We start from the raw sequence: 12,962 nt of genomic DNA, 5'->3' as shown, positions 1-12,962 counted from the left end.
TTCGATAGAATAAAAAAATCTCAAACAACCCCCTAAAGTGATTAACTGCATTTATTACATTTACTACAGCTTCAGCAATCAAAATTGATCCTTGAAATGTGGATTTGCTTTGTCCATGACACATCCAGATACCCGCATCCATTTGTCCATGACACATCCAGATGTCCATCCATTTTCAACAATTCCTGAATAACTAAAGTATAAAATAGTATGAAATAGGGCTAAAGTGGTTTAACTTTAAAGATGGGGATGTTACTGTGGCCAAGAGGAGCATGATATGACCTGGTGGTTTCCAGAGAGAACTAGACCATATCTATATTATCTGACACAACATTCTTAAAATGAAAGTTCAGGACTCTTTCTTTCTTGATACCAACAACATTATGCATATTACTGTATCAGTCCCCCACCCTATCCCATATCACAAGTATAGTTGTTATGAGTGTGAATGACCAATCTATTTTATGGGGTTACCTCCAAATGAGACCCCTTAATTCACACACCTACAGTACAATATCTTCTAGCAAGGATATGAAGGTATACAGTAGCATCTGTTAACTTATAATACATAAGCTTCGTGAGGGGGGATGGTAGAAAATGGGTGGGTGGGGGGAAAGCTTACTGTAGTGTAAGCTTATACTGCCGATTTACCTCGATGGATCCTGTCTTACATAATTGTACATCTGGCGTACAGTCCGCCGTCAAGAATGCGCCATAGGCTATGTCACGAGCTGCCTTTTGTGCCACTGCAACCAGAATGTGATGTACTGTAGGCTGCCCAGTCCACAGAGGACTGTGTGACACTGACACAGTATGTTGTGTGTGTGTCTGTGTGTAACTTTTTTGTGACTGTCCCTCGCCTCGTTCCTCCATTTAGTCAATGCTGTCCCCGCATCCACCAAACATTTGGCAAAGTCCTGCAATTTTATTGCCCGTATTTGCAGAAGTGCAGCCATCTTGCTCAACTGGGTTACACCCTTCATTCCTATCGCATGTCTTGTCGAGAGAGGACGGGGCTGTGTCAACCCCTGTTCCTTTAGCAGAGTCCTTAAAAGTGTGCGTTGAATTCAAAATGGCACCCGCTGACTCATGGATAGGCCTTCATGTTGTGCTGAGCATTGTTGTTAACTGGTATGTCATAAATTAAATCATTCTCTGAGACTTCTCTTCTTGGTGGGTCCTATTTTCATTCAAGGTGTTCCTGGGGCTTAAGTAGTACGATAGCCTCCTGAGTATCAGCAAATGAGAAGGAAGTGTGTGTGAGTTATGCTTAGTTCCGCGCACACCGGATATAGCAGATCTACAAGCTCACAACACGTCGCAGCATGACTACGTTTAAATCAGGCGAAACAGACATTTTCTGTACTGTACAATATGGCCAATCATATTGCCAGAGCCACCGCCCTCAGCCCGTCTGTGCCGTTTCCCAGTCTAAAATGATCAGTCTACGACGTTGTAGTCTACAATCTGAGGTCAGTGGATGCATTCCATTCGGACCACACCCACAGCAGAGGAATGAACTGTACCTGAATATATATGCAGGAGATGCACACTGGAACTCCTGCTCCTGTCCATTCCTCTGTATGTAGTGTTTAAAGTATATTTTATTCTGAGATGTTTCTTTGTCAGTTTCCTGTTATCCAAACTGAAAGTCCAAATGGACAGATACATTTGACCACCTATCATTCTTTTTTTATGATCGTCACGTTGGGTATCATATCCTCCACCAAGCTGTATTAAAAGAGGTTAAGCCTCGCAAATTGGAGCTCTCTATTTCTCTATTTGACAACGCCACACTGTCTCTCTACTTGTGTTCGTGCTTCCTTTCACCCTCGGTCTCATTTCTTTGCATCTCAACCACTTTTGATGTTGCTGATGATGCATGAATCCAAGCTTATTCTAACGCAACACTTGTTGTTAGCCTCTAGTCAGTACGCGGAGCTCTTAAATGCTTATGCAATGTTTAAAATACACCCACCCACCCTTGCGTTTAATATATATATTCACTTTCATCCCTCCCATCTGCATGTCTTCATTTGTCTCCGTTCTCTCTGACATGCATTGCACACCCAGCCAGCCCACACCTTGCTGTAGTGCGTCTTTCCCTTTCCTCCATGCTGCAGCAGAGAATGCACTGGGCCATGCTAAACTGCACACAACGGCCGTCCCAGTTTAACGAGGCTGTGTGTGTGTGTGTGTGTGCGTGTGTGTGCGTGCGTGCGTGCGTGCGTGTGTGTGTGTGTGTGTGTGTGTGTTTGTGAGTGTGTTGGATATAATTTATCTTATATTGTTGAACCATGAATCAAGGCCTGTCTCAAGGTCTCCTTCGTTGGCTGTCCTGTGGCCTCACGTTGTCGGATTCCCTTATTTGGACGAGGTGAGAGGGGGAGAGAGAGAGTGGGAGAGGGGGGGGGGGAGAAGGGGAGAAAGAGTGAAGGTGAGAATGACAGGAGAGGGGGAAAATGAAGGACTGAAATGGGCAAAAGGAACAAGGCAAAGGGAAGAGTGTCAAACACAAGGTGGAAGACAGATAGAGAGATACAAGCAAATAGAGTTAGAAATAAAAGTCGGGCCCGCGCGCTCGCACACACACACACACACACGCCAAATGGAGGCAAAGAAGGAGGGATGAAGTTTTGTGTTCAGATGGACAGAGTGAGAGAGAGCGATGGAAAAGAAGGAGTGAGAGACACAGGCTGCTAGAGCTCGCGGTGGCCGGATGGAATTTCTAGCATACGCTGCTGGAATGTCAGGAATGCAGGACAGTCTGATCAGAGAGAGAGAGAGAGAACGATACAGAGAGAGACAGACAGACAGACAGACAGACAGACAGACAGACAGACAGAAAGACAAAGAGAGACAAACAGAAAGACAGAGAGAGACAGAACGAGAAGACATGTGTGAGAAATGAGTGTAGAGATAAGTGGAATATATAGAGAGAGGGGATATACACATTCGAAAAGACAGAAGAGAAGTGCGTGAGAGATACAGAAAGAGTGAAAGAAGACAGTGTGGAAAAGAGAGAGAAAGACAGGATAGACAAGTGAGAAAAGACAAGAGAAGAGAAATATAAGGGAGAGAGAGAGAGACAGAGAGAGAGAGAATGTGAAGGAGTCATGGACCCAACACTGCTGGTCATTGTTAAGATAACGATACAGAGTCAGTGTTTATGGAGGGAGCGGCCGGCTTTGGAACAAATAACTAATTCACTTTCAGCTGGAGGTCACACCAGTCACAGCTAATGGTTCTAGCCTCACTGGCCCACACGTCGTCCCTGAGCCAATGCATCTAGAGAGGTATGAAGGTAGTGCCTGGAGCGAGTGCCTGTGCGGGCCTGCCAGTGCATGTGTTGTGCGCCTGGGTGTGGCCGTGCACGCAGGCGCCCCGGGGCGACATCAGCTGGTTCTCCATGAGATAGCTCTTCCTGACACACGCATGACATTCTCTTGCTTGCAGCTCCACCCGGAGGTCATTCGACGTCACCGCCCCCTCACCTCTTTGCCACGCACACCGATTGCATGTGTCACGCCAAGGAGAGAGGTGACGTCTTCACCTGCGTTTTTATTGCTTATTAGAGAGGAGATTCAGATTACTGTAGTATGGCTCAGAATCTTTATTGTCACGTCACAGGTTTACAGAAGTGGGCGAAATGTGTTTTCCCATCATATCAGGATGTACTTATATACAGTATATGATATGGAATAGCAGCAGAAGTATACTGTGCATGATATACTTCGATATACTGGTGTTAGTTAAGGTGCTATAAAACACACAAAGACAAAAAGTCAGTGTGTTGTGCATGGTGCAAAATATCATTGCGTGGCGACCGCATAATCCACATAAGGTAGACTGACACTGGTATAAGCCGCAAGTGGTTACGTGAGGAAGAGCTAAAAAGAAAATAAAAGTCACTTGGTATAATCCACGGGTTGGACCAAGGAAGAGCAAGCCTGACAGTCGTCGGGTGAAAACTGATCAAGAACCTGGTGGTGCTTGGCCTGCTGTGCTTGTTCTGATTCTGATTCATGTGGCCATAGGTGAGGAGCCTATCTCCTGTTTCTGTAGCGTGAGGCAGCTTGATGTTCAAGTTAGTCCCCCAGTTATGATACTAGAATGTGGCAGGGACTCACCCCCAATCCAACCCTTGGTGCTAAGTAGGGAGACATTGGGTATCATTAGTGTGGTTGGCCAAACAGGACAACCACACTATAGAACTTGTCCGACTTTCTTCCATCCATCCATCTTTCTTTCTTTTTTTTTCTTTACTTATTTTGCTGCGCTACTCCTACAACAGTTTTTGGGCCATTATGTCAAATGACCGGCTTCATCGGGACTCGTCTGCTTGCGTTTTGCTAAGAGATACATTATAGAGTTTAATTTATATTAATTTATTAGTGAATTAGTGAAGTGATTTTTCTCCATTGACTTGAATGGGAAAATGCAAAAAGTTTACTTCTCACAAATATGGAGATGACTGACATCATAGATGTCTGACATCATAGACCACTTGAGACTGACACAGTCTGGGCTATATTTTGATTGTCTTAAGTACAAGCTCTTATGCCTTAACTTAAAGGCCTGTCCATACTCAAAACCAAACTTTTCGTTGGAAAGGTCCGGTTCAACTACAAAATGACGTCACTCGCATCTTCTGAAAAGCATTACCTCGAATTAGAGTTCGGAAAGCTGCACGTCGGAAAGTCGGAACACTCCGACGAACAGTTCAGTGGTCAGAGACAATATGGACAGGCCTTTAACTCATCCACTACATTGGACGAGTTTGACGAGCTATAGTTATGGGTCCACTCTGCTTATGACGAATATGACGAGCTATCAATTAGCTTTAATAACTATAAAACAAAAAAGTATGATCGCCGATTCGCCGTCCATAGCGCTCTGTGGACCCGCCCTATTCACAAAAAACGGATCTGGATGTTCCAGAACGGAAATGGGGGGGCGGGACAACGACGCCTGTATCCTGTCTGCCGAAATGTCATCCGGTTCAATGTTGTGCAACACCAGCGTGGCGCTCCGTCGGTTTCGCTTTGAGCGATGGAAGGCTGTAGTGCTTTGTTGCTTACCCTGCCTGGATCGTATTGTGAATGCAATCGGTGAACCATCGCGCAATGGATTCGCGCGCGTGCCCACGTTAAAGGTAGGCAAAATCCTGGCGGTGTGGACCCTCAGAAGGGTCTTAAAAATAGCGGTGGGTGAGTTAAGGTAAGGCATAAGAGCTGGTACTTAAGACAACCAAAATACAGCCCAGTATGTCCATATATGGGCATTCCAAGATATGGGCTTAATATTAATGACATTAGGGATCTCCATGTATGGGCATAAAAGAGACAAGGATGGAATTCATTTGCAAGTGTGACTCGCATCACGGCAACCACACTTGCAATTTCCCAGAATTGCATCTTTCTAGTTTCTATAGTCTTTGGTATCTCTGGCAGACACTGACTGAGCTGGATGGATATCAAGGTATTTGGTCAAAAGATTTAGATATTTGATTTTGTTCATATCACTCAGGCCTAGTGGAAAGGTAGAGAGAATGAATGACGGTTTTCCTGGCTCAAAGTGGGCCTTTGGGTGGTTCAGGAGAGTTTGCACAAGGCAATTCTCTTGAACGCTGCCTTCAGGTATGGCATGGAATGAGGGCATTTGCATTTCTTTCACTAGTAAAAACTGCATTCATGGTCTGGAGAGAAGGCACTTTTTACAGACGGATAAAAGGGCAGGGGCTCAAGCCCCCTTTGATGTCTATGTGTGCACGTGCCTGGTGGTAACTGTGCTAGACTGTACAGTAAGCACGATCCATCCACATCGCAACTACGCACAACAGTAAAAGGCAACGGTAAATGGTGCATTTATACAGCGCCTCTATCCAAAGTGCTTTAGAAGGTGCATCACATATTCATACACACAATCACTCTCAGATGGCAGCAAGGAAACCATGCAAGGCAACAACCTGCTATTCAGGAGCAGTTGGGTTAAGTGTCTTGCTCAAGGACACTTGATCAAGACACTTAACTAATACAGAGAGCCGTGGTCAAACTGGGGACCTTTCAATTGCCATTCTAGTGTTACTCTATCTATGGATTGACCTGTTATTTCTGACCATTTGATAAACCAAAATGTACATGTATGCTTGAGAAACCTAATTTTACAAAATTGAGAGGGGATGCAAATCAATGCAACACCACTTGAAGGCGCAGGTGAGGGGCTCCAATCATAGTGCATGATTTATTGATTATCTTGAGCTTATCTTACTTGGGCACAACAAGTATACATGTTTTATTCTTAATTCTTATACAGTAGTTCTGGTGATTTTCCTTTGGGGATGGTATGGCTAAATATGAGATAAATAAGACCTTTATTGATCTTTTAAGGGAAATTCAGTCAGTAAAGACAGCACAGCAGTTAAGATACAGATCACCTCCCATGAATGACACTAGGGACCCTCTTGCTTGATAAATTGCCAAATTGTAGATACATCACATTCGCAATTAAGGATCAGTTGCTCTGCAATAACCGGTTCAGCCACGAAGGGATTCAATGTGTTCATGTATAGACAAGTAGAAGTAACATAATTTTAGTTTTAAGGTGCAGTAATGGATTTTCTTTTGTTAATTAGTTGTGTTTGTTCAAAAAGATATCTTGGACCTTTCCCATAAAATGCGTGCAGTTATCTTCAAAAAGGCTTAGCATGGACGACTCGGTGGAAAAAACACTGGCTTCTTGAGAATGTCAGTCAAGCATGTGGAAAGAATGAAAGAGAATCTTGATGCACCCTGAGGCAGTATCTTCCGGATAGATGTGAAAGTCAGGGATACTGCTGTGCATGGGTAGGGCTGTCACGATTATGACATTTTACTTGGCGATTAATTGTCGCTCAAATAATTGCGATTAACGATTTCATTCCGTTACTGCCGTTGAACATTATTGGAACATTATGAATAGAAATTACATTTCTGTTTGGCTTTTAGGCTTCCTAAACAAAAGTTGCACAGGGCAGATATGACAAATAAAACATATTTAATTACTTTATGCTTAAAAATAAACGTTAATGGTAGAAATAGCCAAACTATGCGACACGTTTCGAGCTTTGCTCTAATATGGAACTGATTATGACAAATATGCTAAACATAAATGTGATTTAGGCGATTATGTAATAATTGTGACAGGCCTATTCATGGGGGGGGGGCTGCTGTTGCCATGACCTCTCTGGCACTCTGTAGTGCAGGTGACAGGACACAGGGATACCCAAGATTATATCCACGTGTGTATGCCATTGGAATGTTGTACACAAAGTCAGCCACATGAGTGTGCTGCGATGTCCACGTCTCGTAATTGCAGTAATGCCTGATTTATGCTTGGTTGCGCACTGTTTCGCGCACCCAAAATAGTTGGTTGCGTCGTGAGCTTGTAGGTCGGCTATGTTCGGTGCGCAGCGCTAGTGGCAACTAGGTATAAATTAGGCGTAAGAATAGTGCATGTTCTTGGAAGGAAAAGGAGACGCACGGTCGTGACTTGAGTTTCACTTGCGTTGTCCAGGGAGCAGTCAGTTCCTCTCTTATTAAGTATCGACGTCTCATTTGGTTTTGTTTAGTCACTGCCATGACATTGAGACAGAGCAGATTTTAAAACAAAATGGTCCCCCGGAATTCATTGAGTGGATAATGTTCCTCTATGTATGTCAATGAACCACTTTCATCAGTGTCGACCAAGAGTAAATTAGGACTGCACGATATTAAATAACAAAATATTCTCTGCATGTGGCACAACCCACTTGTCGAGATACAGTATAGCATCTCAATAATAGTACCTCAATTATTACAGGTATATATACTGCTTTACCTATAGGAGACCGGTCTATGGTGTCAGTACTATGACGTCATATTGATGACTTACAGAATATCTATGGGCATAGAAGAAAATCACACCTAGTGTGAAGTGAGCGGTGCTATATATGAGTTAATTTCATTAATCATCTCGCAAAGCTTGGCCAATGTGACCCTGGGCGTACAACAGACTTTGGGCGCTTTGTGCAAAGATGTAGGCCAGATGTAGGCCAACGCGAAGCTTGACCATATACAGTATGGGCATAGAAGGGACCCTGAGAGACAAACTGACCTATACAGAGCTATTTCGATTGTCGGTTCTGAACCAGCGCCAGTCCGACTGACGTCTCACTCATCGCACCCTCATGTCCTCGACAACAGACATGCCAAGTTTGAGTCGATCAGTCGGACGGTGCTCGAGTTATGCGGGGGACAGGCAAACAGACACACACACAAACACACAGATTCCAAGCATTTACCGTGTAGATAGGTGTATGCATTTGTCCTACTAGGAGTTGCCCCGCTAAAGCGGATGGCAAGATATTATCGGAACTAGTACAGGAATTGCGCTTTAAATCGCTTTACATTGTGCTTAACATTGACACACATTCACTCACCGATGGCAGCGGAAACCTTGCAAGGCGTCACCAACCTGCTCATCGGGAGCGGTTAGCTTGCTCAAAGACCGTCCAATTCCCATGTGGCCCCCTGTGCCACTGCCTGTAACAATGTAATGCACTGTAATGCATATTACAACACACTGTGATGTGATATGCTGTAGAGCAGAGCAACACACTTTGTCAGAACAGCCCTTCACTCCGGAATCCCCCCCCCCGCCCCAAGTAATCTAATGCACGATGCAGCTCGTGGCCACTCCAATGCAGCAGTTCATTTCACCTATTTACTCACAGCTGATCTCACACACACTGTGGTGCTGCTACACTCACTTCTATAGTGCTTCTCCTATCTACACTACCAGAGGAGAAATGTGCCGTCACCCTCTCTCTTTAAGCCTGATTTGCTTTGTCATATGAAGATGTCGTGCTCTGAAAACACCCGGTCTACGAGCTCGATGCACCGTGATCGGCTATTTTCAGCATGCGTCACACAACAGGCTATACAGCAAATTAAGAATGACCTGACAACCTTTTTTACTCACTCTCCTCTCATCATCTCCTCTTCTGTTTTCTCCAGACTTCTACCAGAGGACGTCCAACTGACGCTGTCCGTTCTTGCCCGGCCCGCCCGATGCCCCAGCCCTGTGCGTCCAAAAGGCTGACACATGGTAGTTCTTCACTGGCGAGCTTTATGTTACCGTACGCACGCTAAAGCTGCCAGCAGAAGAACTGCTATGGCCAGCCCTGCCTGTCAGAAAGGAGGAGTAGCTGGTAGGAGAGGTGATGAAGAGAATTGTTTACTGAAGGTTTGGACTGTTACTGGATTCAACTTAACCACATGAACCCTAGTGTCCCTATTCTGAAGCAAACCTTGGGTGAAAATAGACCATCTTCTCACAATGTGTCCCGTTGTGAGTGAGGTGTTGTGATATTGGTTATTTATATTGGCTATTTTCGACAAAGATATTTGGTTAAGATGGGAAAAAAGGAGCGGGGACCTATTAGCCCTGGGGGACCTTGGTTAACTTAGTACAAAGGGTACAGAAGTCCAACGTCAAAACCACGCCAACGGGATCAAGTAGAATTGGAAAACCACATTGCCCAAGAGGAAATCACTGTACCCACTGAAGCCAATCACGCTCCGTCAATTGTATTCCTGAGATTCCTTAGATTTTATATTGTTAACAGTGTATTACCATTTAGTTTGTTTGAAGAAACAACTGAAAATGTTACTGTCCTAGAAACACGAAACAAATGCAACATGATGCTTATTGTGCACCGGCTGCTTGTGTAATTGGAGATGTCGTTATCATTCTAACACTGAGAATTGTAGTCTATTAATATAGGATGCATTTTTTTTTTCTTACTGTTTCGATAAAGTTTTACCGTTTCTCTGTCAGTTGATGCTTTGTAATTGTTATTTTCTGGACACAGTTCTTATATTACATTATTTAACCACCACTCTAGACTTTGTAAACCAGACCTGAGTTGGCTTTGTACCTGCTGGACGGCTACCCCAGACCTCTAGCTGATCTACAAGCTCACAGTCTGAACTTGTAGTTCAGCTAATTTTGGTTTATAACTTCCCACAGAATATGGATGCTGGATGTTCAAGTGGTAAAAAGAATTGCTCAATGGGAAAGATCTTCATGATCTGGCTATCAATTTATTTAAGTCAGCTTTAGATGCAAATACAGGTTAAGTGTGCAACCTGTGCAAGTGTGTGGCTTAATAGAGCGAAAAGCAATCACCACTAATATATTAACTAACTTTCAACTGTAGATGACTTTTGGTATCAAACAATGAATGAACCAACAAAATGAATTGATTAATGAACGTATGCCTTTTCAAGTGATCATGAAAATAAAGAACAGAGTTTGTTTGTGTACCAGCATGGTCAGATCTGGAGTGTTGACTCGGTCCATGTTTTACACGTTCAGAATTAAAATATCTCTCCAGATTTCTTGGTGCAGTATAAAGAGTTTGCTGGGGTTGTGGTTCTGATTAAATGAGTGCAGTGCACCATTTAGCAACAGGTATAAACATTGAGTTTGGGATAGCAAAGATGAAAAATTGTGGGTGTTCTCTTTCTGTCCAAGCTTAAGCTTTAGTTTCTAAACAAGTATAGACGTATGTTATGCTTGAGGTTGTGCTGGATTTTAGTTATTGCATGTTTTGTTTCTGTGCAAGAAGAAATAAATAAATTATTTTGATATAATACTGTTTATTGTTTGTCCTATATTGTGATGCACTTTGTTAACACCTTTTCTTAAAGTATGATATTAAATTAATAATTTACCAGTAAGACTCCCTAATCGGGAGATAAGCGACCGTCAGGTCGCAGCGTGATTTTAGGGCAAAATGTGTAGGAGCAGTGTCCAAAAATGTGTTTGAAAAAATCGGCCTGATGCCACCATCAGAGGGCCATGTGAGAATTGATGGGTGGAGGTTGTGGTTTGGCAGGAGTGTGTGTGCAAAATTTGGCATGGATCGGGGCAACGCTTGCGGAGATATAAGCAGGGCAAAAGTGTGACGTGTGACAGACAGACTGATGGACGGACTGACTGACGGACAGCTGGTCGGAGTTTTATAGTAAGTAGTAACTGCGACAAATAACACAACATTTTAAACATGTTTAGATGGAAAGTGCATTGAACAAACACACACACACACACACACACACACACACACACACAAACAGAGTTTTGCAGGAATGCAATAATGTCTTGATTATATTAAAATATCAAAAAAAACAGATCTGCAAGCTCATAATGCGTCACATTGAGCTTGTAGTTCCGTTAGGGTTAGGGTCGATTATTAAAATCACTTTGATTTTATATAAAATGCTTAAAAAGCACTTTGATTATTCAATTAATCAAAAATAGTAATCGGTTATGCAATCCTATTGGTAATCAATCATTGCAGCCTTAATAATATCTTGTTCTTCTATGCTCTCATCTGTCTCATTTTCAGTGACTAAAGGGGAACAAGCTAATAGAAAAAATACATGAAAAATACATATCAACTATAAAATTTGATATATTTCATGTAAAATGCACTCCTTGGTTTTTTTGGTGACCTGCACCTCTATTGCCTTTTGGTAATGCTGCTAATATAATCTTCAAACATGAAATAAAATAAAATGATTCTCATCCTTATTTTCCATTGTGTGCATTCTTCATCTTTCCTCGCAAATCTCACAGATCTTGTTATAACAACAAAAACAACGAGAGGTTGTGCAAAACAACATTTGAACACAATGCAATCATTGGTCTATTTAGCAGAGAACACCCACAGAGAAACATGAGTTGGAGGACTGGCCTGGTAATGCAGACTCCTCCAATACCAGGCTGTACTGGTATTAGAACCAGATATAAACTGTCTGAAAACATGCATGTTGTTGGGCTTTAATATCAAGTGCTAGTAACTTCTCACTTCACAGTTTATATGTCTATCTATCCATGACCAAGAGGACACAATGCGATGAGACAGTAAATGATTGAAACTAGTTGAGATCATGATTCATGAAGATAAATACAATATCAGACCGTCCGATTACATGGACTGACATATGTTACGTGCATTTCCTCAACAGCACCAATAGATGGCACAATACACTAGGCTAGGGTCACAACGCTATAGGCCTACACTATATATTGTGCGCCTGCCTGTCTGTGCCTACCTACTGTCTGTGCCTATACCTACAGAGTGAATCTTTGTGTTAATGTGTGTGTGTCAATCCACAATTTGGTCACTACTGCATCCAATTTGGTACTTGTGTAAATACCGGTACCTTTGACTAGTAATAGTCACTCACTCACTCAAACAAACAAACAAACAAACAAACAAACAAACACAAATCATTTAGGCTACTGGCCATTTGGTAATAATAACATATTTGACCTGGCCAGGCGTTTGCCTATAATCAGTCAGATTTAGGATATCACTATCACAAAACGTTTTGAATTGTCAGTCGGGTTCTCTCAGTTGGTTAATTCACATAGCATTACATTCAGACTGTGCACAGTTTAGATGGAAATCTAATCTAATTTCATAGTGACTGGACAGAATGTCCCACATGGGCATGTTTAAAGGGCCTTAATGGAAGCTATCATTTCAAGGTAAAGGGGAGTTATGGGGAGGGGGGGTAGCTAATATCAACAGTGTACTCAAATACATGGTTATGAACTTATTATTATTGTAGTATAAGCACAATTGGGGGTTGGCTCCTGATAGAGCTCGAGTAGGCTAACTATGACTTGGCACAAAACATAAATGCAAAAGCATGGGCTAATGTAATCCCATAATGCATTGGCAAAGAGTAATATAAAGCTTCTGTCTGCATGGTCATTAAATCCGCAGGGTGTGTACAGCGTGTACAGTACAGGCTCATATGGTTCATGTTACACACTACCTGCTCTCTCACTCTCTATACACACTCTCTCTCACATTATCATACACACGGACTCTGTGGTGTAGGCTACACCATGCTGATCCAGCTGAT

Source organism: Nannobrachium achirus (genome assembly GCF_963921795.1).
Source record: "Nannobrachium achirus genome assembly, chromosome: 19".
Taxonomy (NCBI): domain Eukaryota; kingdom Metazoa; phylum Chordata; class Actinopteri; order Myctophiformes; family Myctophidae; genus Nannobrachium; species Nannobrachium achirus.
The sequence above is the reverse complement of the archived record's forward strand: the minus strand, read 5'-3'. Positions refer to the sequence as shown.